Consider the following 26,990-nt stretch of genomic DNA (forward strand, 5'->3'; position numbering starts at 1 on the left):
GGGTACCAAAATGGTGGTTCAGTCCCGAATGAGATTCCCTCTATTGAGGTCCACTTTATTCCTCCAAAGTAGTTTTTCTGAGAACTAAATGTAGTCCACAAACACAAAAATATGAAATCATGCAAGTCTGACAAGAATACATGTTTTCCTGTTCAGGAATTGTAACTGTGTTACTTGATTGCTGAGGCTATGTGAAACATGATCCCTGCCTCTGCAACATTGCTGCAAGGGACAGGTTACCGAATCTCTAGGTTGAAAAGGTTGTTTTGTACTGCAGATGTGGATTAATATTTACATAACATCTAGGAACACGGACCTGTTCCGGAGAACCCAAGCTGGGCGATTCAGTTCTATCCAGGAGCTTCTAGCTGAAGAGTGAAAGATATCCTTTATACCAGGCTTTTATTTTTATATCCGATAATGTGTAATCTGTATTCTAGTAAATTTATCTTAATTTTTAATAGGCTTAAAGGATTACATCTTTCTTCTACACGGCTATGAGCAGCGCATTGTCAAACGTTTTCTAATAATTGAACTCTCTAGATCATACCAAACAATGACCTCTTCTCCTTGGTCCTTACATAACTAAAAGCTTTAAAGTGGACCTGTTACTTACACACACTAATAGCGGCAACTGTGATGTCACCAGTTCCTAGCAAATTAATAGGTTAAGCCAGAGGTTCTCAAACTTGGTCCTCAAGACAGTGGCATCACAATGGGAGTGCGGAGGCTGCGGCCCACAACCAGGTGTCAACCGCCGAGAGGTGACACAAGTGCCGGCTTCTCATCAGTGACAGCAGCCAAGTGCTGCACTGTGCAGGAGACAGCACCACACACACACACACACAGGTCCCCGGGTGCAACCGGCAACCCCCGTAGCGACAAAACGGAGGCTTGGGAGGTAAGGCAACGCCCCGACCCATGATTCCACACCCCCTTTTGCCGTCATTACCCCCTCCATTCACTCTAGGCGTCACCTGTGACAGTGACGCCTCTGCCACAAAACACCCCAACGGTCAAGGTTTTAGGTATATCCATGGCTCAGCACATATGGTTAAATGAAATTAACTGATGTGCTTATTATATCACCTGTGGCCATGCCTGTATAAACTTGAACATGGACTGTTGGGATGCCTTGAGGACTGAATCTGAGAACCTCTGGATTAAGCCAACAAAACACCTGTCTGCATTTATATATAGGTCATGGCTACCCTAAGGTTGCTGCATTGGAGGTACTGCCCATAGCAACCAGATTTTAGGGAGTATAAGGGTTTATAGGAGTGGAGATGTTGCCCCTAGCAACCAGATTCTCCTTATCATTTAGCTAGCACCTTCTAGAAGATATTAGCTAAAATCTGACTGGTTGGCAACATCTCCACTTCTATAAACCCACACTTTAGTAAATATACCCTCTGTTATTTTGTAGATTGTCCTAGATAAATGAAAACTGGAATACGGTTGGTAGATATAGACAACAGCTCAACTAATGCTTTTTAGATGTTTTAGCCAACCTATACTTAAATTCAAATGAATGGGGTATTAAAGTGCAGAAATCATAATAAATAAAATAACAGACAGAGCGGGCGGAAAGAAGACATCTTCCTCTCCTAGGCGGCTGGAAGTAAATGCCAACTGTACCCAATTATAAAACTGGCTCTTTATTACCACATAATTCAAGATCGCAAAAGCAGCTGTAAACCTTTAATTAACTACACAAAATCAAAACGGCCATAACTGGTAAATAGGCTGCTGTGTTTTTTGGACTATTGTTCGACTCACATGGAAATGATTCCTAAATGTTTTACAAAACCTTTCAAGGCTGAGCAAGCCAATCCCTCAGACGGCTCCAAGTGAAGACAGAACTTCTATATTCCATATGTAACATCTGCCGGGGCAGTCTGGGACACACGGCAGAAACATACCCACATCAATGTGCTGGCAGCAGCCACGGCAAACCAGAGCACAAGGATGCGTTTCATACCATGCACAGAATGCACAGCGTCTACTCCCAAGCTAGTTTACACCACAGACAGCTTGTGCCTCGGCCTATTAGCTCTCATTAACTGGAGTAAAGACATCCTGCACGGGACACAAATTGCACTACAGGACTGCCCAACTTATAAACGCTGCTAAATGAAGGTCATTAGCACTTTTCAGGCAGGTACCAGCTCCAAGTTCCGATAACATATCTACAGGTACTGCTGGTTGTAGCTGCTGCTCTGTTTTCATTGTTCTATTAATACAGTAAAACTACAAACACTAGATAGCAGGGTAGTAGTTACCACTCAGGAAAAGTAGGTGCATGTTTTGTAAAGCACTGTACAAAGGGCAACAGGGAAACAGATTTAGTCCCCCCCCCCCCACACCCATTTACTTACTTGCACCTTCTGTATATATATTTTGTCCCAGAAAAAAAAGTAGTTGTTAAAAACATTTTGAAGGGCATAGAAACTTCTTCACATATAAATCTACTAAATATCTGGTTAAGACTTCATAGACATAACCATACTCTTTAAGCAGTTAGCTCACATCCTTAAAGCCTATTAAAATTTGCATTGAAGTCGATTGTCTATTTATTTAATTATATCTGGACTTACAATTCTAACAAGCAACAACCGCACCATTGGTGCGATTCAAAGGTGCACGCAGTTTGGGCAGTTGAGTGAGGGGGGGGGGGGTTTGCTGTCGCAAATGTGATGACCACCTACGCTGCTGACCACAAAAATCGATATTACTTGAGCGTTTCAGGGTGGAAAGTGGGAAGTGGTCTATCTATAATGGGTGCAATGTGTACAGTGCACACGGGCCCCTGGGTACAGGGTGGCTCACCCCACAAACCCTGCACCCATTTGTTGAATACCTACCCCCTACGGAGTCCCACGGCAGTGGCAATGCACAAGTCATGTTGTTTCGCACACGCACATTAGGAAAACCACTGGGAAGGTTGCCGTCATGCCATTTTTCCGGAGTCCTGGCACAGCAGCAGGATCTACTAGTGCAGCCCTGGCCACTGTGTAGGAATATATGTATCTGGCACTGTGGAGGCACCCATTTTTTTGGTGTTTTTATATGTATGTGGCACTGTACAGGGGCTTTATTTGTATGTGGCACTGTACAACATGACTAAAAATGGGGTTATGACACAAGGTCATACTCCTACAAACCGAAAGGTGTGCGCATAAAAATGGGGGTTGGGCTTTGTGACAACTATGCCACGCCTCCATTTTTGCTCGCGCGCGCATGATACGGCTCTTACCCTTGACTACAGATCTTTTCTGGCTCTTTGCCACTGACTGGTTGGCCACCCCTGTACTAGTGACTAGTGCTCAGAAACAACTGCGCTGCCAGCTAGAGAGAATGAGGCCCAGATGGAGACTGAACAAGGGCCCTCTCCTCTCTTACACCCCTGACCTAAAGCCAACTAATGTGCTAGTAAATCAAGGTTTTTACTTTTCAATGCCAATGTGGCTCTTTATTTATTTTAATTCTAGGTCACATGCTGCCCAGCCAGTCATTAGGCAGCTGCAGAAGACTAGTAGAAACTGAACATTTACACTCAACTCCCGATCTCACAATGGGGGGAGAATTTATCAGTCCTTCTAAAGAGGACAAGTGGAGGTGTTGCCAATAGCATCCAATCACAATCTAGCTATCATTTAGTACAGTCTATAAAATTAAAGCTAGAATCTGATTGGTTGCTATGGGCAACGCTTCAATTTTTTTCCTCTTAGAAAGTATCTACCCCGGCCCCCACAACACACACATACATATATATGGTCCTGACATAAGAATTCCACTTTGGTTTATGAAGAAGAGTGAGTGTTGACTTTGTTTCTGCAATTACAGTCCAGGTTTTAAAGTTATCCATGTTTGAGTCAAGATGGATAAATCAATGAACACTTTCACCATTTTCTCTCGGCAAAACAGAGTTATTTACAATTTAGGTTTTCCGAGCTTGGTTCAGATAGTAAATAACACCTTTTGATAGCTTTAACCATTGCACCCTATAGGTTTCTTTCTTTTTGCTGGAGATTTTGGGATCCCTTTTCACCAGGCGTACATATGCAATAGGCAAGCTGTCACTTTACTTTTTCCTCTTCACCAGGACTGGTTCTTATCTAAGACACTGTCCTCATTTCAATAAGTAGTATGAGGGAAATGTACCAAACCTTCTAAATAGTGAACAAGTGAAGAAGTTACCCATAGCAACCAGCTTCTAACTGGCATTTATGTGGTATACTCTAGATAATGATAGGTTGCCATGGTCATCTTTTCCATTCTTTGGAATGTTTAGCACATCTTCACCTACTGTATGTTACCATGTTTTACCCACCAGACTGTATAGACTCACTAGTGACACACCATCCCACAGGCTAATTTACCGATACAATGAGACATATGCAAACATTTTCTCCTAGTGCTTATGGAGTTTTAGGTCTTACAAGGCAGACATCTTTTAGCTGCCACTGTGGCCACCCCCTAGGGATGCTGGGACAGTAGTAGGTTCCCACCCATTACTGCCAATATGTACCACTTAGTAAGGGAGGTAGGTTTGCATTTTCTTATTTTATTAACTTGCTGGAAAAAGAGTCTATTACCGCTACCTTAAACCTGCCTCAGTCTCCAACTGCTCTAATTGCAAAATCTTTTCTCAGTCAGATCAGGATCTGTTTTATGTCATTCCCAAATGCCAGTTCCATGTCTACCACAGACCAGAGCTCCAGTGTGAAGCTGTCAACCTGCCATTGATTAATTACATCCAAGTACGGGTTGCTAAACTCACGCCCGGGCGCACAGTCCCAGTCACCAGCTCCCTGTTTTCTCTCCATCTCACTGTGTGCTGTGCACACAATGGACCATGCCAGAATGACTTGGCTGAACTGGAGAAATGAGACCAATGAGATTTGGCAGGGAAAATAGCCAAATACCTTCCTTACAGCAAAACAAAGTGACACTATGGCCCCGGCTTGGTGGTGGTCTGCGAATAACAATAAGTTCATATTATGCTGGTCATAAAGTTACTCAATACACTCCATTGTTACTCGCGTCCATGTTAGCACTTCAGTAGAAACAACAATAACTTTATTAGCAAAACATTACGTTTCCCACATAAAATAACACCCACTCCAAGTCTGAGACACTGAGTCTATTGTTACTTGCTAGCCTTCAAGATATTATTTAATAAAAAGGTTATATTCTTCTTTAACCCATGTTTCCATCAATGTAATACAGTCTAAATCGCTGTGTTTGTAGAGACCGTGTAAAGTTCTGTATTGCTCATACAGTATGCTGCAGAATAAATATTTTATAGACTGCAAGCTCTTGCACACAAGATTATTGCTTAGTTTTCATATTTTATTCCATTTTCTTTTGCACTTCCCTGCACAAACTAAGATCTCGCTCTCCCTCATTCTAATATATATATATATATATATATATATATATATATATATATATATATATATATATATAACATATACACACACATGCACTATTTCTGCCACCCTCAGAAAACGATATCAAGATTGCAGGAGCACAGGGTAATGGCTAGTACACAGAAAGAGTAGAGTAAATGGAGAATATAAACTACTGCAATACAAGGAGTTTCTAACCTGCCCCTGCTTGACCTCACCGACATCCTTAATGTTCCACATTAGCCGGCAGCACACAAAAGAACTGCCCATATACAATGTTAATGTGCAATTGTCTGCATACAGAATGTGATTGCATTACTTAACTCGTTTATATACTGCAAGTGGGGTTTTTAGCACCTGGAGATCATTACTGTATATTTGTTTGTTTTATTTTCACTTTCAGGGGACATCTTAAAAGGAACCAGAGGAATTTAAACATCCCAGTCACCAGCCCATCCATCACACCTCAGAGTCTGGCAGCTCAGATAGGCTCTGGCAAAGAAAAGGGAGGGGGCAGGGTACATTTAGTGAGTTAAGAAATCTCAGATCAGCTAAGAAATATAAACAAAATGACTTAGATTTCATGCAAACACATCCTTTCCTTAATGGGACATAGCACCGAACACCTAAGGCCAAACAAAATCCATCTTTACAAAATCACTGACAAATCCACTAATAGTATTACTGTAGGTTTCCAAGCTCACATGTTGGGTAACTGACATTTCTTTGTACAGTTTATACAGCAGCAGTTTTGAAGGTGGGACACCCCAACTGCTGTGAACTACACATCCCAGCATACCCTGCCACAGTTTTAGCATGCCCTAATAGTAAAATTGTGGAAACGTATGCTGGATTGTGTAGTTCCACAAAAGCTGAAGGGCCGCATGTTGAATATCTGCTATACAGAGTATGGGTCATTTGGGAGGAGCATGTATACATGCATTATATACATAATAAGGAATCTCTTATCTGAAACAAAGATATCCAGAGTTACAAAAAGGAGAAAAGGTAATTTATTTTAGATATAAACACCAGAACGGTCCAGATTCAATAAAGGAAAACTGTTTGTAGCCTCGGACTTTTACACCTAGAGCTATTAAATTTCAAGCGCTTTTCCTCACGTGTGCTACTGCATGTTACCCCATAGATACAAGCTATGGGTTAGCATGTTTGCAGTATCAACGATAAGGGCAGAAAGCCCTACTTGCCAAGGATTTCTGAAAGCCTCCTGAAGGCTTGAACAGAAATCTGCATTAAGTGCAGTCTGCAGGCTTCTCACTGCAATTGAATAGGGGCTGCAATTGAATAGCCCTGGACACTTCTATAAGCTAGCAGTAATTAGTAAGGCTAAGCGAATCCAGAACCAGGTCTTTTTTCCAACCATTAGGACAGACGCACAAACACACACACACACACACACACTAGTTAGTATTCACTGTAGGTGCAGGGTTCTGATCAGTAAGGACATATTTTAATTTTTGTTATGGTCGAAAGTCATTAGGTCGACCACTATTGGTCGACATGGACAAATGATCTACACATGAAAATGGTTGACACATGAAAAGGTCGACATGCTTTTTTTAAAACTTTTTTTGGTGTCCGCTACCGCTGCGCTCGGCACAGATTACCGTTCCCAATCGTAGTCCACATGGATCGTAAAGTATGTAAAAGTTCCAAAAAAAAAAGGTGAAAAATTCATGTCGACCTTTAATGTGTCGACCAACCAAACGGATACCCTGTAGCGATACACCACATATAAAATTAGGTCCATCAAAAATTACAATATGCCCTCCTCATTAATCAGTACCCTGCACCTAGAAGGAACACTACACAAACACAGATGTAAAAATAATCTTTCCACATAATTATAATTAAATGTATATATTCATTTAATTTGCATTGTGTTGCATACTTCTTTTTCCACTTGTGCAATGTAGATGCAGTTAAGCAGCATTTACCCATGCTTTTCCACATCTCATTTGTCAACAGTCAGATAGAAAACATTTTTATGCACATCCAAAACACACAACCACAATGTTTTATATTCCTTCTAACTTGCAATAAACAAACATCAGTGTGTAATGGGGACAGGCAGTCACTGTGTACATAGCCTCACTATGAAGAGCTCCGCTAAAGATATGTAATGGGACAGGCAGTCACTGTGTACACAGCCTCACTATGAGGAGCTCCGCTAAAAAAAATGTAGTGGGACAGGCAGTCAGTGTGTACATAGCCTCACTATGAAGAGCTCTGCTAAAGAAATGTAATGGGGACAAGAAAGGCCTAGGCAGTGTGTACACAGCCTCACTATGAGGAGCTCCGCTAAAGAAATGTAATGGGACAGGCAGTCACTGTGTACATAGCCTCACTATGAGGAGCTCCGCTAAAGAAATGTAATGGGACAGGCAGGCAGTGTGTACATAGCCTCACTATGAAGAGCTCTGCTAAAGAAATGTAATGGGGACAAGAATGGCCCAGGCAGTGTGTACATAGCCTCACTATGAGGAGCTCCGCTAAAGAAATGTAGTGGGACAGGCAGTCACTGTGTACATAGCCTCACTATGAAGAGCTCCGCTAAAGAAATGTAGTGGGACAGGCAGTCAGTGTGTTCATAGGCTCACTATGAGGAGCTCTGCTAAAGAAATGTAATGGGGACAGGCAGTCAGTGTGTACATAGTCTCACTATGAGGAGCTCCGCTAAAGAAATGTAGTGTGGTCAGCTTGAAATTGATTTTAGTAGATTTTAGATCTAATGGGCCAAAATATAAAAAATTTCCATGGATTAAAACTACCTGCAACCCCCCCAAAAAAATATGTTATAATAAATGCTATACAAGTATATTACATGTCATAATAGCAGAGTGATTTATTAGGTCAGGCGTGATTGTCTAGTGTTATCGTTTTGAGCACAGTGATGCAACCAATGCTGTGTGCTCTCACAGGGATAATTAGGCGGCAAATTGCGGCTCTAGCCAGTGGTTATTAGAATATGTCTCAGGAGAAGAATGGAAGTTCAACAGTAGCCAAAGCTACAGGTGACCTGTACTACAACCCTGTCCTGGGCAGGCCAGAATATTTGCATTGCATATGACCTGCCTGCAAACCACACTTTACAACAGGTTCATTGATGCCAATACTGAGTAGATAGATGTCTAAAGCAAAGTGTTACATGTATGTAAAATAGGTCTTTAGAGAAACCGTAGTTAATGAGAAAGAAATGCTTAATATAATTAAAGTGGTTTCATTAATGCGTTTGGAGAAAACAAAACAAGAGCAGTCAACCCCTGATAATGCTTTGTTTTCTTTAACTAATGAGATTAGCACAATAGGTGTCACCTGAACAAAACCATTCTCCAACTGTGTAGTGACCCTTTTTGCAAATGTCTACAATAGAACTATTTCAGGGTGGACAGCACTAGTTATTTATCAATAAATATACACACCCACTTACACAGAACATGCTTTTAAAGTGCCTATACCTTACAGTATCTTAGTAGCTAGTTTAGGCCGGCTACAGTCCTTCCATGTGATCGTTACACACAGGAAGTTGGCTATGCCTAGGAAAAAGTCTTCCACCCAAACACAATTTTATTTACAATGTCTTCCAGATTATATATATATATATATATATATATATATATATATATATATATATAAAAAAATTATATTTAATTTGTTAATTTTCTAAACACAACAGTCTAAATCATTTGTATACACCCGATGGCTAGGTTGAATAAGGTGTAAATAAAATAAAACAGTTGTCCAGTAATGTTCATACAGCTGGTATATAAATGTGGAGAGATTTCATTTGTCTCCTCATGTAGCAGACTGGATAGACACATCCCTGATTGTACATCATTATGCGGTAAAACCTGATTGGTTGCCAAGGGTTTCACCACATGTGCAATTTTTAAGAGCCTATTAAAAATAAAAAAAATAAACACTTGTGTTCATATGTGCCAATTACACTAGCAGGAGTTTTGGGGTGTCACAATCCTGTAAAACCTCAAAAGCTTAGAAAATCATATATACAGTACTCCAAGAAAAGCTTGGTCCAGCCTAGTCAAACTGAAGTGTTCCAGCAGTGACCGCATGTAAGAGTGTGCCCCTACTGTCCAAGTATATACTGAGAATGGATGCCACTAGCAACATGGTTAGAGCCTTGGTTATTTTATATATACATACAAAAAGATATTAATAAAGGGTATTTATCCTAGATTACAGCCAGGTCTACTGGAAAGACAGCAGTACGGGGCAGTACGGATGGTGTAAAGGTTAGCATTACTGCCTCACAGCACTGAAGTCATGGGTTCGATTCCCGCCATGGCCCTAACTGTGTGGAGTTTGTATATTCTCCCCGTACTTGCGTGGGTTTCTTCCGGGTGCTCCAGTTTCCTCCCACAATCCAAAAATAATATACAGGTAGGCTAATTGCCTTCCAACAAAATTAACCCTAGCATGAAGGTGTCTGCGTGTACATGTGGTGAATATAGATTGGGACTGATGTGAATGGCCAAATAGTCTCTGTAAAAGTGCTGCAGAATGAGTGTGTGCTATATAAATAACTGGTAATAAATAATAAAGACAGGCAATAATAAGAACATCCTTTGATAGAACATCTGTCATTATCTCAGTGAACAGTCCTTTCCCATACTGAGAGCGTGTCCATTCTAAGCATTTCAGCCAGTTGTGTTCTGAGGACCGAACTCCAATTAAGTGCATCACGTCTCATAGAACAGCATATTCTTATACAACCTGTTCCTCTTCAACATAGCTATTCCCAAACCTCCATTTAAAAAAGGTTTACCCCTTGCTCCCTCAGTCCTGCTAAATCCCTAGAAGGCAAAGTGCCCTCATCATCTTTAAATTGTGCTTGCAAATCCCATATAGAATTTCTCATTTCGGTTCCAAGAAGATCAGGCCTCCTCCCTCAACACCCCACCAAAGATTTTATTTCTAAAGCTTTGCAGAGATCACAATATACCCCTAATCTACATTTTAATTGGCATTCCCTAGAAGTAAGGCTGCCCCTTCTCAGTCACTCACTACTTACAAATCAAGGATCTTTTGCAACCCCCATTAGAAGTTACGATGCAAGCTGAAAGGAACTACAGCCATTACGTACACTTCACTATACAAGTTAAGAATGCAAAATTTCACACGAATGTTCAACTGCACTCCCCAGATGCCAGAACACAATGTACATTCACCAGCTCCGGCACAATACGGATTTCATACAAAAAGCTTCCAGGCTTTTTTTTTTTTTCTCTCCAGCAAAACACTCTGGGACTTATGGCTTGGAGAATAGTGATTATTACTTTAATTAGGTAGCACTTTTCCCCCAAACACTTGAGATTCAAGCATGAAAGGACCATTTAGAACACTGCAGGAATCCAAACATAGGACACATTATAACCAAAAGAATTGTGGCAGTTGGCATATGTTACTCAACTCCTGAGGTGCATTCTAATTAAGTCACGCCAGTGTTTAGATTACAGGTAGGCAACCTGTGGCTTCTTTTTGCAGCCATTTACTATACTCATTGCCCCCCAGCCAGCCGATCGCTAGTGGGAAAGATGAGAGTTGTAGTTTAATGATTGGCAGCCAAATACTGTTGTAGTACAAACCATTCTAGCATAAACAAATGCTTATTTTTATACAAAACACAAGGTACCGGTAAACATCTACAGATACAATATGATACAAGACATAAGACATATGTAATACTCTAGACACGTCTTCAGATGCTAATTTTATTCATTTCTGAGATTTCACTGATTTTGTTTAAAAAAAAAAAAAAAGTACAAAAAAATAAAAAAAGAGAAGGATGATGGTACTACATACTATTCAGTATTAGCAGAAAAAAAAAAGCCTCTATTTTATGCGTAATGCTTTTTTTTTAGCTTAATACCTATCTACACAACCCTCCTACTTTTCGGCAAAGGCTTGTGTGGGTGTGTAAATAGTTAACAAAACTGAGATCTTTTGTTATAATGAGGAACATAAAAGGCCTCTGAGGGAGAAAATAGGTTTACACTACACAGGGATGCAACATTCCTAGCAGGCCCCAGACTGAAGAGAAATCCTGCAACTCTCCCATACTCACCCCAGACTCTGTAAATCTGTCACTGGTTAAGACCGTTTTATAACCAGTCAGTCTAACCTATTCAGAACAAGAAATCTTTGAAATGAAGAATGCAAGCGCCTTACAGCGGTTAACCCCTTACATAGTAGGGTATGGAGCACAAAACTGGTGCGAGCCATGGTCACATTCCAGCACTAAAATTCCGTAACCATACGCACAGGTCTGTGATCTCACCAGAGGAACCTTATCACAAAACCAATAAAACAAAAAGTTGCATTTCTATAGGACCACTGTCAATCGTTGGTGTAATCCCCACAGTGACATCTCAAAACTGGAACATTAAGGACTGGTGATGGGTTGATGAAATCCCAAGAGGAGCTGCAGCAGATTAGACACCCTAATCTGGTTTGATAGGTAAAACAATAACAGAAACAGTTGCAGCCATCCCATAGGATAAATATACACAAAAGGCAAACCCTGAGAACCAAAGCCGGAGATCTGAAGCTGAGTCCTAATAGTATGACAATGCAGGACCTCCCTTTGCCATTGTTCCACTATTCAGCAATTAAGACTTATATCACCCACGTGTAACAACAGATACACACAGGTAGGGAACCCAACCTCAGCACATATACCTGTCACACTCCTCCACCTTATACAGGTGGGAATTACAATTCAATGAACCAAGATAAATTCTGGAATAACTATTATCCGATATAAAACCAGAGGAGCTCTGTGCTACATATCTGCCCCCTCTGCCTTGTGCTACATATCTGCCCCCTCTGCTTTATTTGAGATTCGCTTAGAACAGGCAACTTCCAAAAACCCTGGGACATACACGGCGTATATTGAATCAATGACATAAAGCCCACAGTGATGAAGGAACCCCACCATAAGGAGAGGCTTAGGGGGGGGGGGTATTCTGCAGCTAGTTGCTGATGATGGGGTAATTGCGCACATGGGAGCATGGAAGGCGCAGATGCGCATTACCTGGAAAGCCTGTGGTGTAAAAGGATCCCCCTGTCTTGCAGCAGGCGTGTGCCTGGCAGGACACAACACAGAGGTTTCAGTAACTCTCTGGGGACAGATTCCCAAGTTCAGTTCCAGCAAACTCCAGCAGTAATTCCCTCTCTCAGCACCTCCAGTAAAGGGACAGAAGGGAAGAGCAGTCCAGTGTGCGCAATCCTCATACACCAGGGCCCATCAGCAGCCAGGGAGTGAGGTTCACAAGAGGGGAACCAGCCAGATCACCCCCATCCAGAGTGAATGAGTGAAGTCTGTAGAAGTCCTGCGTTTTCTCCCTGTGGATGCGAGAATGTCTCTATTCTGTGGGAGTAACAATCCAAACTTCTAGTGCTCAATCCTCCAAAGCCCAAGCAGCATCCTCAAAGCAGCAGCAATGCACTAACGTCTATAACGCCAAATGGGACACACAGGCACTGAGAAAGGTCTCAAAGTGAACATTAGGTGCAACCAGTGTAGTCCCCTGTATGGAAAGCAATGGAAAGTGTATCTGACTTTTTCCCTCCCCCTCACCCCTTCACGCTCACTCCCTGCCCCTTCCTCCTCCCTGGGCACTCCCCTCTGTCTGAAACCTGAACTTCTAGTCCTCCCCTTGTCCAATTGCATCGCCCTTCCTTTGGGTTTCACAAGCAGCAGCCTCTTCTCTGCCTCCCTCCCATGGCCGGTTCCCTCCTCCCCTCCCTGCTGCACAGTTTGGCACACATCAGCGCACAGAGCGAGAGGGATGGTTTGTTTGTATTGGAATTACTATGCTATGTGCGCTCTGGCTCTCATTTTCCGTCTCTTCTCTCTACCTCTTTCCCCCCTGCACTCTACAAGTGAGTGAGATATAAGCTAGCTGTAAATAAAGGACGATTATGGCACCAGTGACGTCAGGACAGCCAATACCAGTGATGTCATTTTATAGCACTTGCATATGCTACATCGTTATTGAGGGCAAGAGGGTGGCTTAATATCAGCAATGCCAGGTTGAAATATTTGTCATTCTAATTTTTTCCAGTGGTGGATTTTCCATTAGGCACCTGAGGCACATGTCTAGGGGTACCACTTGCTTGGGGGTGGTCAGAGCAAGTCCTCCTGCATCAGAACCCTGGTCGGGCACTGGCCTGATGGTACCAACCGGATGCTAGGTAATTTTTTTTCCTTTTTTTCATGAAGCAGACTAAGGTGCCCCTTCATCAACAAGTTTTAACTATTTAAAACTTGTTGCGTATGATAAATGGTGCTCCAGCCAATCAGCACACAACTGTCATGCGTTTGAAAAATGACAAGAGCTGATTGGCTGGAACACCATTTATCATACGCAACAAGTTTTAATTAGTTAAAACTCGCTGATGAATTGGCCCCTCTCTCAGCTGCAGTGCGCTCTTTCAGTCACCATTTGCGGGATCAGCACGTGAGCAGACAAGTAGGAGCGGGTGCACTTTGCAAGCTGTCACCTGTAGGCTAATGTGTGAAAGGCGGACCCGTGACACAGCGGCACTGTCCACTAGCAGACCCTCAGGGCCTGACTTTGACTTGGATAAAAGTGGAAATGCAGACAAATCTCACAGCTATCTAATGTTGTGCCTAGGGACAGCCTGATACCCAAATCTGCGCCTGCTAGAAATGTTCTTGGTTTCTATACATGTTGTGTATGATGGATGTATTTCACAGTATCTGGTCCATTGCACTATATAATAAATACACTTTATGTACAATATTTGCAAAGCAATCCAAATAGATTGCTATCCTGGCCAACAGTCATATCATGTACTTTGGGCTTGTTGCAGATAATGTAGACCTGTCTATTAGTCACAGTATATTGTATACAATTATTGGAAACTGTGGAATATCATGATATAAATGTTATATTTTATCATTAGAAATTCCATAAAATGCACATATGGGACTTCTTACATGAGAAGTATGTAAATCCTGTATAAATAAAGGCTGACGCTGCTCCTCACCTTTATAAGGGAAGTTCAAGTGTTTTGTGCATCGGCAGCCGCTAGATGGCGTCCAATAGAGCAATTCAAATGTTGCTCCGTTCGGGTGCGCACAGACGCTTGCGCTGGCATTACTGTTAAGTTGTTCCATCATTTTGACTGGCTGGCAACTAGTAGGTAAATATTTTACCCAGTGCTAATGTCATACTATGATTACTTGTTACAGCCACTATCAGGAGCACTGATAAACTAGACAAGGACTGTTAGTACTGTATATGGAAGGTATGGAACAATGTTTATATGCAGTTTAGTAAATTATAAGCATTCTGCTCTAACTTACAGGAAACCCCTTTTTCCGTGAAAAAAGTCACACACATTTTTTTTTCTAATGAACCCCATACCTGTCACAAATGATGTGCCTATAGGACAATAAATAAGGGATACTACAAATATCGTAAGTGTAAATGATGCAACATACTCCTACGCAAGATCATTGTGCTTTATTCTCCAGTCGGATTGCACGGAGTACAGATCAAATAAAAAGCACCATTGTTCTCGCACATCTTTGCACATACTTATGTTTAATATTCAGAGACACATCTAGTGATAATCAGCAGGAGAGCGCCTTGCCTCCAGGTCCCCACTGACCTACTTATTGTTACACAAGATCCTTATCTGTTACTATGATCTCTACTACTGCTAATCAAATAAGTGTTTACTGTCAGAGCGTAAAATAATCCTGATTCCTGCCACCCTACAGATCTACAGTTACTCCTATCTGCAGTCACTGGAATATTATATTCCCTGTCCAACACCTAGAATAATGCAAACATTTTCTTTCATTACTCTTTGGCAAGGCTGTTTGCAATTACATATTTAAAATAAATGTCCAGTCGCTCTTTACTTGTTCTAGTATTAAAGGGTGAAGGACAGAAAAAGCCTGCAGCTTTATCCTGCAGTGAGGAGAAAGACATAGTTATATCATTAGATAGAACATGTAGAACTACAGCAGAATGGACCTACGTATAAACACAGTCAGGAAGTGAAGCTGTGAGAAGACTTACAAGGCACACCGAATGCAACGGGGAAACCGCACAGCAGAAGATCCCCACATAATTTATTTATCTTGGGATGGAACCAAGGACGTTTCTAGACACAATATGCACTTTGCTCTCCCCTATAGAACTGTTTACATTATTGGAGTGACGGTAGACATTGTTTTCAACAGTAATGTACAGCTCAGTTGTGAATACACAGCAGACGGTTACTGAAGATCTCTTCAGAGACTACCTTGGGCCATATGAATATTTGGGAGAGGATACTCCAGCCCGTATGTATGCATGTGTTGTATGCAGGACATGCTGGAAATTAATGGACAGTATGGATGCACCTGCTTATAGATAACCTGGATGGACTCAGGGGTGCAAGGAATACTTTATTTGCTAAGTGTATATAAAGGTGGTCAGTATTAGTAAAATATTTATAAACTATAGACAGTGGTGAGATTTGTTAAACTGTTACAGATATTATAGCTTACTTGGTATATATTTGTACACAGTAATAAATACAGGTTGAGACTCCCATATCCAAGATATTTCAAAATCCCAAATGTTTGAACGTGACTGAGAGACACCTTTGCTTTCTGGTGGTTCAGTGGTCAAAAACTTAAGGGGGGTACACACGGAGAGATCCGTGTTTAAAATCTAAGCAATCTTACTAGATTGCTTAAATTTTAAGCACGGATCTGCCGTGTGTATGCCCCCAGCGATAGCGATGCGCAGTTCCGCGCATCACTATTGCCAGTGCTAGATTGCAATCTAGCGGGTCGCTCACTTCACCGCTGTGTGAAATGAGCGGCCCCCCCGTCCGTCCGTCCCCTCACTCAGCACATCACGCTGTGCTGAGCTGGGGGAGAGATGTGTGCTGAGCGGTCTGTGTTAAGATCGCTCAGCACACATCTCCCCCGTCAGTACCCCGTCTGTGTTTCATGCACAAAATTATTACACATATTGTATAACATGACCTTCAGGCTATAAGGCGTATACGAAACATAAATGCATTTCGTGCTTAGACTTGGGTCCCATCACCAAGATATCTCATTAAGGTATCCAAATATTACCAAAAATTCCGGTCCCAGGTGAAAAGAGGTTGAGAAATGTTGAGAAACAAACATGTCAAGGTAAGATATTTACTATTTAGATTATATGTTTTATATATATATATATATATATATATATATATATGTTACTCTATCATTTGTATGTAAGAATTATTATTCAGCTCATTTCTTTCTGCTTTATTACTGCCTTACCTTTTATTTGGGACAGATCTGGCCATATATTGCTGCATCCCTGTCTCCGGTAACAGACTGGCTTCAAGACAGTTGATATCCCAGTAACTTTCTTTATCAGGATGTACGTCTTCTATGACTGTTACTACAAGGCAGAATTATTTTGGCACTGGTTATACTTTCACTATGTTTTATACATGTTGTGCTGTGAGCTAATGCAGACCCTATTTTATATTCTGGCAAATAGAACCTGGAAGTTCTTCTGCCGTATCATAACGGTATAAAGTATAGCCGTGCATACAAAGCTGAGCAGCTGCAAATCACAGCAGACCATTTACATTATGATATGCTCGGTATGAGGAGATTAAAGGCTCCACGGCAGATGTCTGAAACGGCAGTGTCCAAATCCAGTTATCTTCACAGTCAGAGACTGCATGCGAGACAGACAGGGTGTTAAGCTGTTCAAACAGTCTTTTTGCCTGGTCAAAATCCTTTCGGGATTGATTGGATTTTGATCAGCCTGTCTGGAAAATGATTGCATCAGTTTATATGTACGGCCATTGACTGACTGTAATCTGAGCAATTGGCCCAACCACTTTTTTCATCATAAAACTAGAATAATTAATTAGTAGAACCTAATAACTAGATTTTACCATCATTTTATTAACAATTTCAGTTCTGTTAAGATGGCATGGCTGGCAAAGAAATACTTGATTGTGCCCTTCTGTCCATAACAGAGGTCGGTGAAGCCACTACAGAACCTATGTAGAATAATTACAATTAAAAGGTTATAGGTGATTGGCAAGCTGCAGGAGGCCCTCAGTCTACCAGTTGCCCATCACTCGGGTGGGGGGGTTCCAAGGCCCCTGCAGTACTTACTCAGCATCATCAGGGATTATGGGCCTGATTCAGGTTGGAACGCTATTTATGATCCGACCGCAAACATTACTAAAAGGATGCGGGCGTATGTAGAAAATGTGAACGCCTCTGCCTCTCAATCAGGCGGGAGGGGGGGCAACTCAGTTTCTTGGGGGTCATTCCGAGTTGATTGTAGCTGTGCTAAATTTAGCATAGCTACGATCATTCACACTGACATGCGGGGGGATACCCAGCACAGGGCTAGTCCGCCCCGCATGTCAGTGCCCCCACCCCCCAGAAGGGCTACTTGTCGCTCCCCGGCCCGCTGCGGCTGCGTGTGATGTCACGCCTCAGAGGCGATCGCTAGGCAACGACGACTGCCATGCGTCGGCGCATGCGTAGTGCCGACCCAATCGCTGCGCTGCGATAAACTGCAGCGAGCGATTGGGTCAGAATGACCTCCCTTAGGCGGAGACGGAGCGTGGCGTGGGCGTGACTTCAAAATGGGAGCGTGGCAGTGCAAACAGGGGCGAGATCGGGCGGCTGCGTGACATGACACGCAGCCACTGCGATCACAAAAATGGCGGCGGCCCTCCTGCAGGCGGTGGCAGGAGGCTACTACATATTTTGCGAACAAGCAGAAATTGCAGTGTGATCGCAATTTCTGCTTGGTCAAAGAGGGGGGGGGTGGTCAGCATGCTGGGTGGCCACTTGCCCTGCTCTGGGCGGCCCCCACATGCGATCACAAGGATTGCAAATTCTTCTATTTAGCAGAATTTGCAATCCTTACTGGATTAGGCCCAATATCTGCACACAATCCATTCATGTCCATTATGAAAGATACAGGTCCCATCAGAAACTGACTGCGCTTGTTTACGGTCAAGAAAAACTGGGATGATTTTTTTTCGTCTGTAAAAATGTTGCTGGCCCCAAATGTGACAGCAGCAGCATTTTGTCAATAGCCATTTTAGTTAAATGCTTTTATTTTAAATACAGATAAGCTTTATTGGCATGGCAGAACACAGTCCAGTGTTGCCAAAGCGTTCATGGGAAATGAAAAGGGTTACGTTATGACTGCAAGCTGGGTAAGGGGTCGTTATCGGCTCATGCCAAATCACTGTTTTCATAAAAGTTGTGTCTTGTAATGTGGCGTGATGTTAAATACTGAGTGATTGACAGGTTTGATACCTCAGCAGTTAACATTGCCCCACTATATAAACGGTAATAACCTAGTAGTCTAATTTTTCATTACCACTCTACACAGTGGGAGCACACTTGCTGTAAGGTCAGGTCAAATTAAGAAACAATGATCAGTTGAAAAAAAAAATGACATCTTACTGACGTTACTGGACAATTAGTATGCACCTCGTCAGTGGTTTTGGGATTGCATAAGGTTCTCAGCACATTTTTTATTTTTTTAATCCTAAACATATTTTTTGATATATATTCTCACTACAGAAAGTGAACAAATACAAATTCCTCTCCATGGGGTTCTAGTAGTGTTTGAGGGACATTCCATATAAATCACCAGCACAAAAAACGCTCCGAAAAAGAGCACATTTTGGTTAGTTTGCCGAGCTGCCCATAATGCACAAGGGACCCAATTCAGGTTAGATCGCAAAATTTGAGAATTGCAATCCGGCCAATTATCGAATGACTGCACATGCACAGCATTTACATTGCGCATGCGCACCTGCAAATAGCTATTATTTCTGCAAACGCATTGTGCTTCAATGCAATCACATTTTGATTGACAGGAAGCCAGCGTTTAGAGGAGGAAACATGGCGTTTTGTGGGTGTGTTTGTAAAAACGCAGGCGTGGCAAGTAGTTACACTGTCCTGCGATTCAGATAGTCGCTGCCCAGGGGGAGTGAAAATTCACCCCGTGCAAGTGTGTGATTGCATGTGTACGCTGTGCGAAAATTCCCCTCAGTCAGCGGACAGCTGCAAAACCATTCGCATCGCACTGTCAAATTTTTTTCCCATTCTGTGCAGTCTGTGCGTAGCTCAATACTTACTCCTACAGTGCGAAGGAATCAGGCTGATAGGGGCTGGAGCGGACGTCACACACCCGCCCTGAAAACGCTTGGGAACACCTGCGTTTTTCTTGACACTCCCAGAAAACGTCCAGTTACCACCCACAAATGTCCGCTTCCTGTCAATTACCTTGGGAACGCCCGTGCAATCGAAATTTTTGCATCATCCTGTCGCTGTCTAGCGACACGCGTGTGCATTGCAGTGCTTATGCATGTAGTTTGATAATCGCCCGCTGTGCGAAAAAACGCACAGCAGCGATCATGTCTGATTAGAGGAGGAAACATGGCGTTTTGTGGGTGTGTTTGTAAAAACGCAGGCGCAGCAAGACGTTTTTCGGGTGGCTGTCTGACATTAGCAATGACCACTTCCAGCTTCTTGCGTATGACAAATTGTGGACATCCTTGCCTGGCACAGATGGAAAAACTGTTAGATGTTCGAGTATTTGTGTATGGTTATGCGATCACGTCACACATTACAATGTGTTCGCAATTTCTGCACTGGGCGTTTTTTCCCTATTTCTGGGAATCGCCCGCTGTGCGAAAAAATGCACAGCAGCGATCAGGTCTGATTCGTGCCTAGTGTTATTAATAACTAGTAAAGTCACATTCACTATCTCAAATTAAGTTAGCTCAAGATCCACAATCAAATTGATAGTCATCAATGCACACATCCATCGACTTTCACTTTAACAGATCAAATGGATGTATGTTTATTACTGTGGACTGACTTCTAATATAACTTAACTAATATGAATAAATCGCAGTAGCCACATTACTAATGGATTAGCATAAGTGGGAGGGATTCAGATGCATTAAGCCAATCATAAGCGACCATCAATCAACATCATTTTGCACCAGAGGTTGAGCACACTCAAATCCTCTTCACAATAGACACAGGTGCATTGGTTTGATGAACAGCATGCAACATACTTTTGTGATGCTTACACACCCCTTACAATCCCTGACCCATACCCCTTAATGAACAGGGTCGTCAGTACAAAATGCACCTCAGTTGGCATGGCTATGAATGTGTAACAATTTCTGCTCGATTAAGGTGCTGGTTATTATTTTATGGGGCAAAGGTAGCTTCATATAGTTAGAAATCTCATCATTTTTATGTGGGATCAAGTGGCTCGGTGGGTGGGTTGTTTGGCCGGGATGCAGCAGGTTGTAGGTTTGAGTCCTGGGTGTGGCAGTATATTGAAATGTGTTATTTAATTAGGGGTATTGTGATTAAATGGTGGCAAGCTCCCGGGTTGAGTGCATGAATGTGGTATACAGAGGATTTGTGTCCAAATCCATTTTCTTGCAGTGTTCCATAAATATGTGTATAATATAAACATCATAGCATGGGCTTTATCTGGGATCAATTTTGTCATGCCCCTTTCCAAGGGCCATGCTCCTTATGTTCCTATTTGAAAAATTGGGATATATAATATCATAATATATAATAATATAGTGATATTTTGAACTAATTGCTTATCATGTCTTTTATCTTCTCAGTCATTCAGTCTGTTTAAATTGAGAAAAGTAGTCACTCTATTGTTTAGTATCATCGTGAGCACCACATGGCCTAGAGACCGCAAAGGAGAGAGTTGTCAGAGGCGATCAGAAAGAAAATTATAGACAAGTATATTAAATTAAATGCTATAAAACCATCTCCAAGCAGCTTGATGTATTTGTGACTACAGCTGCAAATATTAATAGACGTTTATAGCCCATGGGATCGCAGCAAGCTTCCCTAGACAGAGCCTCAAGAGGAAAATCTGCCCCAATTCAACTCCAAGGTTAGGCTGAGCTCCAAGATTAAGGCAGGTCAGTGTCTGATCACACCATCTGAAGACCCAGGAGGATTCCACTTTGAAGAAAAAAAAAAAAAAGACAGACTGAATATGCTAAAATGCATATTGACAAGCCCCAGTGTTTCAGGGAGAATGTCCTTTGTACAGATGAGTCAACTGGAGCTTTTTAGAAGTCATTTCAGCTCTATGTTTGCAGATAGAAAATTAAGCTTTCAAAGAAAAGAACACCACGCCTACTGTGACACATGGAGGAGGCTTAGTTGTGTTTTGGGGTCTTTCTTTGCTGCATCTTACATGGGGTGCCTTGAATGTGTGCAGGGCACAATATAATCTCAAGACTATCAAGCCATTCTGGAGTGAACTGTACTGCCCAGTGTCAGAAATCTGAGTCACAGGTGATGGGTCCTCTGACAGGAAAATTACCCAAGACACACAGCTAAAAAATCCTAAGAATGGATAACAAAACAATGGACTATTCTGAAGTGGCCTTCCATGAGCCCTGATCTGAATCCAGTTAAACATTTATGGAAAGATGAAACATGATGATCTATGAAACATGCCGTCTGGTGAGGCACCCATCACACCTGAGACAGCAGGAGCAGTTTCCTCAGGAAGAGTGGGCCAGACTACTTGTTGCCAGGTGCACAAGTCTCATTGAGAGCCACAGAAATTGCCTGATTGCAGTGATGGTCTCTACACATTATGCAACAATATATTAGGTTAAGGGTCCTATCATTTTTGTCCATGCCATTTTAATTTATGTTTATAACATTAACTGTTGAAACAAAAAATCAAATGCAAAGTCTGATTTCTATTAAATATGGAATAAACAATGACGGATGCAGATCACATTCAAGTTGTTTAAAAGAAAAAGATTTTCTGAAGAACACTGAAAAATACTGCTGTAGAATGAATGCTGAAGAGTCGTGGCTGAAGAACACTGAAGAATACTGTTGAAGAGTCGTGGCTGAAGAATGAATGCTGAAGAGTCATGGCTGAAAATCACTGCGGATGACCAGAAAGCCCTTCTACGGATATGAGGCACCCATGGGCGCCGCCCGGCAGGCGGACAACTGCAGACCGCAGAGCTGGGGGTCCACCAGCTATGATTCTGCGGAAGACTGTGGGAAACTGGGTGAGCGGAGCAAGAGACTGAAAGAACATACAGAATTAGCCACATGAAATTCCTGAGGGAGCTGGAGCTTCTGCACTGGGCAGCAACTTAAAGCACTGGCAGCGTTACAGACTGGGCTGCCCCCTTTTGTAAGAGGAAGCTGCAAGGGATTGGCTGAGCGTTCAGCGGAGTCCCAGCTATTGGCCAGAGAAAATTGGTCTCCAACATGGCGGCCCTCAGTACTGCAGACACACAAGGGTGAGCCTATTCATTCGCCTGACTCCCGCCAGCAGCCGGACAGGCAGGCCCTAGACCCCGGCTACGAAGATAAGCCCCCAGCTCCTGACAGGAGAGATATTGGGCATTGGAATATAGCACATCTCCATTCATAAATACAAGCCCATGCATGCTGATTGTAAATACAATACCAGTGTGGCATCATCTGAGGATTTATTAATGAAGCACTATCTCATGGTATCTATTTGGACATATTGAATGTGGACATTTTATTGCAAGTCATTTGTCTTTGTAGCAATTGCCCTGCCGTTGTTCATTTCTGCAGCGGGATACACTGTGTTCCAAAGGGGATACATCGGGGTGTAGAGATGGATCTTGATCCAGGCACCAACAGGTTAAGGTTTAGCTGTCCCAGGATGCATTGGGGCCCCCTCTATAACCCCGCCTCCAGGCACTGAGTTCAGTTTCGAGTTGGTGCCTGCAGAGCAGGCTAGTCAACAGGAGGGCTGCTCTGGGCAGCCCTGAAAAAAGCTTTCTAAGAAGACTTCAAGGGCCGCAGCACTGTTACATGTCAGAGTGACATTCAGCACTGCGGCTTCATCACCTCCCAAGTGGCGTTGCATACTCCCGCGGCTCAGTTCCCGGGTACTTGCGACGGAGACGTTCCGGCTCTTGGCACACGGTCGCATATGCTCTCCTGGTTCGCAAGGCTGCTACGGGGAGGAGGTAAGAGGGTCCCCCAGGTGGGACCCGCTACTAAATCGCGTTCCGTTCGCAGTTTAGGGAGATGGACTGCGACGCTGGCGTGGACACTGTTGCACACAGGGACCCCACTGTATCTGCCAGGGCATAGGAGTACAGGTCGGGTGTACTAACACCCAGTTTAATAAGACTTCGTAGGACCAGGTGGTGAGGACCAGCATAGGGGAGCCGGTGATTGACCTGTAGCCCCTCCCCTGGCCCAAGGCGCCATCTCTGAGCAGATTTTCCCACCCTATTGCTGCCTTCCACTCTTCCTCACTCCCTGACTGAGACGCTGGGCGCCCAGGGCCGGAGCTTCCACTAGGCAGCTTTAGGCAGCTGCCTAGGGGCGCCGGGACCTGAAGGGGCGGCCTGTTACAGCTGCATGAAAAAGGTAGTGTGGTCTAACATCTCATAGCAGCCGCACTCCCCCTGGCACTCGTATCTACAATAGCCACGACTGCCAAGCTCCTGTATTGCAGCATCCAGCTCCACCTGGCACAGGCAGTAATTTATACAACTCCTGGAGTCCTGGCTGGGTGTGACATGCGGCGCTGTTCTTCATTACAGACTCTTTCACAGACTACTCAGTCCCAACTCTGCATCGCAGCCTGCAGGTAAGGTGGCTGCACAGTGCACTCTCTGCATTTAATAAGAAAAGAGGGGGAGAGCAGCAGTCGGGGGGGGGGGGGGGGGGGGGGCGGAGAGGAGTAGCTGGCATGCACACAGATGGTGGAGGGGATAGAACAGAAGACATTTAAAAAAGTGTGGTGGGGGGGGCAGGAGGAGCCCACACAGGCTGGGGAGATGGGGAGAAAGGAGCAGCCATACAACAGACGGGTTGGGGGAGAGCAACAGTATGCCTCTCTCCTGAAGGGCAGGTAGGGGGAAGGGGCAGTAGGCAGAAGTTTTGCCTAGGGTGCCGAGAGACCTTGCACCGGCCCTGTGGGCGCCATCTTAGGTATAGCTGCGGCTGGTCTCCGGGACTGCAGGGCAAGGTCTCCCTTGTAAAGCCGCCTGTCTACAGCGTTGTGACTTTACAAACACTTAAATATTCTACATGTCTCTATATAGACAGCGTTAGTTAAGAACAAGTTTACCTGTTACAGAATATATTGTACGAGTATTCTGATATATATCTCCAGTCTAGGACCGCGCTGTGTTTTATATATATATATATATATATATATATATATTCTATTATATCAGGCAGGCACACTGAATGGACGTTGATCCGCGAGCTCCAGGGAGGCTCTATTGACTGACGTGCCACTATTTGGATAAGTTATCCAGGAGTTTTTTTTCTGTGAAGCCAATATGCTGGAGTGACCGATAGTCCGTCCACAGTGTTGTACTGCCGATTTATACTTATTTTAGTTACGATCATTTGACAATATGATTATATGTATGGCTTGTCTTGATAAAGGCTCCATTTATTGAGCCGAAACGTCGACCCAATAAAGCAGATTGTGAGACCCAATAAAGCCTATTGTGAATTAAGAAATTTCGTTGGATGATGTGCAAAGGAGAGTGCCCCCCAGGAAACTGGAACTACTACTATTCTATTATACTAATGTATACTAGTCCAGTGCAGTTTTATTGTCATAACTAGTAATTATCTGCATTGTCACTGTGACTGTGTGTGCCTGTATCTGCTGTGTGGATTTCACTTTCAGTGTTTCCCAGAGATATCTATCACTATATTCTGTACCCCAAGAGACTTGGTGCATCAGGGTCAATTATTTAGTGCGTCACAGTATTTACCAATTATACGTATTATACTGTGTACTCCGTCACCTACTACTGGATTTATCTACAGGTGTTGTGTACTGGGTACTCGGTCTCATAATACCGGATTTATTCTCAGGTGTTGTGTACTGGGTACTCAGTCACATACTAAAGAATTTATTCGCAGGTAGTGTACTCTGTCTGGCTTTATTGTACTCATACGCTCTATTGTTGCATTTACTAAAATGTCTAACAAAAAGGGCAGTAAATCTGGGGATGCTCCCGCATCATGCAGGGCATGCACCAAGGATTTACTTGAGGGGGAAGTTTTACATGATGGTTTGTGTAATGTGTGCCATACCTCTCCCAGTCAGTCCGCAGCTCCTGCAACCAATCAGGAGCCACCCTGGGCTAAGTTCTCAACTCTGTTGGGTACTCTGGTGGACCGCCTTACGCCTACTATGGGATCACATGTGCCCCTACAGTCAGATTGTCCCTATGGTTAATCCACCTTGGGTCAGAGGCGGAACTACCGGCAGTGCAAGCAGTGCGTTGCACTGGGGCCCGCCTCTGTCCAGGGGCCCAAGCATGTAATGAGTCAAACTGACTCATTACATGCCGCTGTGCGCTGCGGGCAACCGCTGCCCGCAGCGCACAGCCGCCCGGTGAGGAGAGGAGCAGCGGCATGGACGGGGGAAGGAGGGAGGTGGAGGAGGGAGCCGCAGCAGCGCTTTGTTACTGGTGGAGGCGCTGCTGCTGCTGCTCCTCTGCTTCACTATAGGCTGTCTTCCGAGAACAGCCTATAGTGAAGCAGAGGGGCAGCAGCAGCAGCGCCTCCACCAGTAACAAAGCGCTGCTGCGGCTCCCTCCTCCTCCTTCTCTACTGCCCGGGAAATGGAATCGTCTGACGCTGCACCGAGGAGCCTGAGTCAGCGGAGAGGGTAAGTATAATTCTTTCTTTCTTTCTTTCTTTCTTTCTTTTCTCTTTCTTTCTTTCTTTCTTTCTTTCCTCTTTCTTTCTTTTCTCTTTCTTTCTTTCTTTCTTTTCTCTTTCTTTCTTTCTTTCTTTCTTTCTTTCTTGGGACTGCCTGCCGCTATGTGTAAAAATGGGGGACTGCCTGCCGCTATGTGTAAAAATGGGAGACTGCCTGCCACTATGTGTAAAATTGGGGAATCTGCCTGCCGCAATGTGTAAAAATGGGGAATCTGCCTGCCGCAATGTGTAAAAATGGGGAATCTGCCTGCCGCAATGTGTAAAAATGGGGAATCTGCCTGCCGCAATGTGTAAAAATGGGGAATCTGCCTGCCGCAATGTGTAAAAATGGGGAATCTGCCTGCCGCAATGTGTAAAAAGGGGGAATCTGCCTGCCGCAATGTGTAAAAAGGGGGAATCTGCCTGCCGCAATGTGTAAAAATGGGAAATCTGCCTGCCGCTATGTGTAAAAAGGGGGGACTGCCTGACGTAATGTGTAAAAATGGGGAATCTGCCTGCCGCTATGTGTAAAAAGGGGGAATCTGCCTGCCGCAATGTGTAAAAAGGGGAAATCTGCCTGCCGCTATGTGTAAAAAGGGGGAGTCTGCCTGCCGCTATGTGTAAAAAGGGGGAGTCTGTCTGCCGTAATGTGTAACAAGGGCACGCTGTCTGCCGTAATGTGTAACAAGGGCACGCTGTCTGCCGTAATGTGTAAAAATGGGGAATCTTCCTGCCGCTATGTGTAAAAAGGGGGAATCTGC

The 26,990-nt window shown here is 43.5% G+C and overlaps 1 protein-coding gene across 8 annotated transcripts in view; it reads right to left on the reverse strand.

Annotated features, from left to right (window-relative positions):
- The window catches only part of FGFR2 (fibroblast growth factor receptor 2), a 179,944-nt gene that overhangs the window by 111,801 nt on the left and 41,153 nt on the right, over positions 1 to 26,990 (reverse strand). For 6 of the 8 annotated variants that reach the window (XM_063961845.1, XM_063961841.1, XM_063961844.1 and 3 more), the window contains exon 1: positions 12,490 to 13,023. The exons of the other annotated variants lie outside the window; for them this stretch is intronic. The gene's annotated coding sequence lies outside the window, so the exon portion shown is untranslated. Of the gene's footprint in view, positions 1 to 12,489; positions 13,024 to 26,990 lie in introns of those variants that run through there. 8 annotated transcript variants of the gene reach the window in all.

This window comes from Pseudophryne corroboree, chromosome 3 (genome assembly GCF_028390025.1).
Source record: "Pseudophryne corroboree isolate aPseCor3 chromosome 3, aPseCor3.hap2, whole genome shotgun sequence".
Taxonomy (NCBI): domain Eukaryota; kingdom Metazoa; phylum Chordata; class Amphibia; order Anura; family Myobatrachidae; genus Pseudophryne; species Pseudophryne corroboree.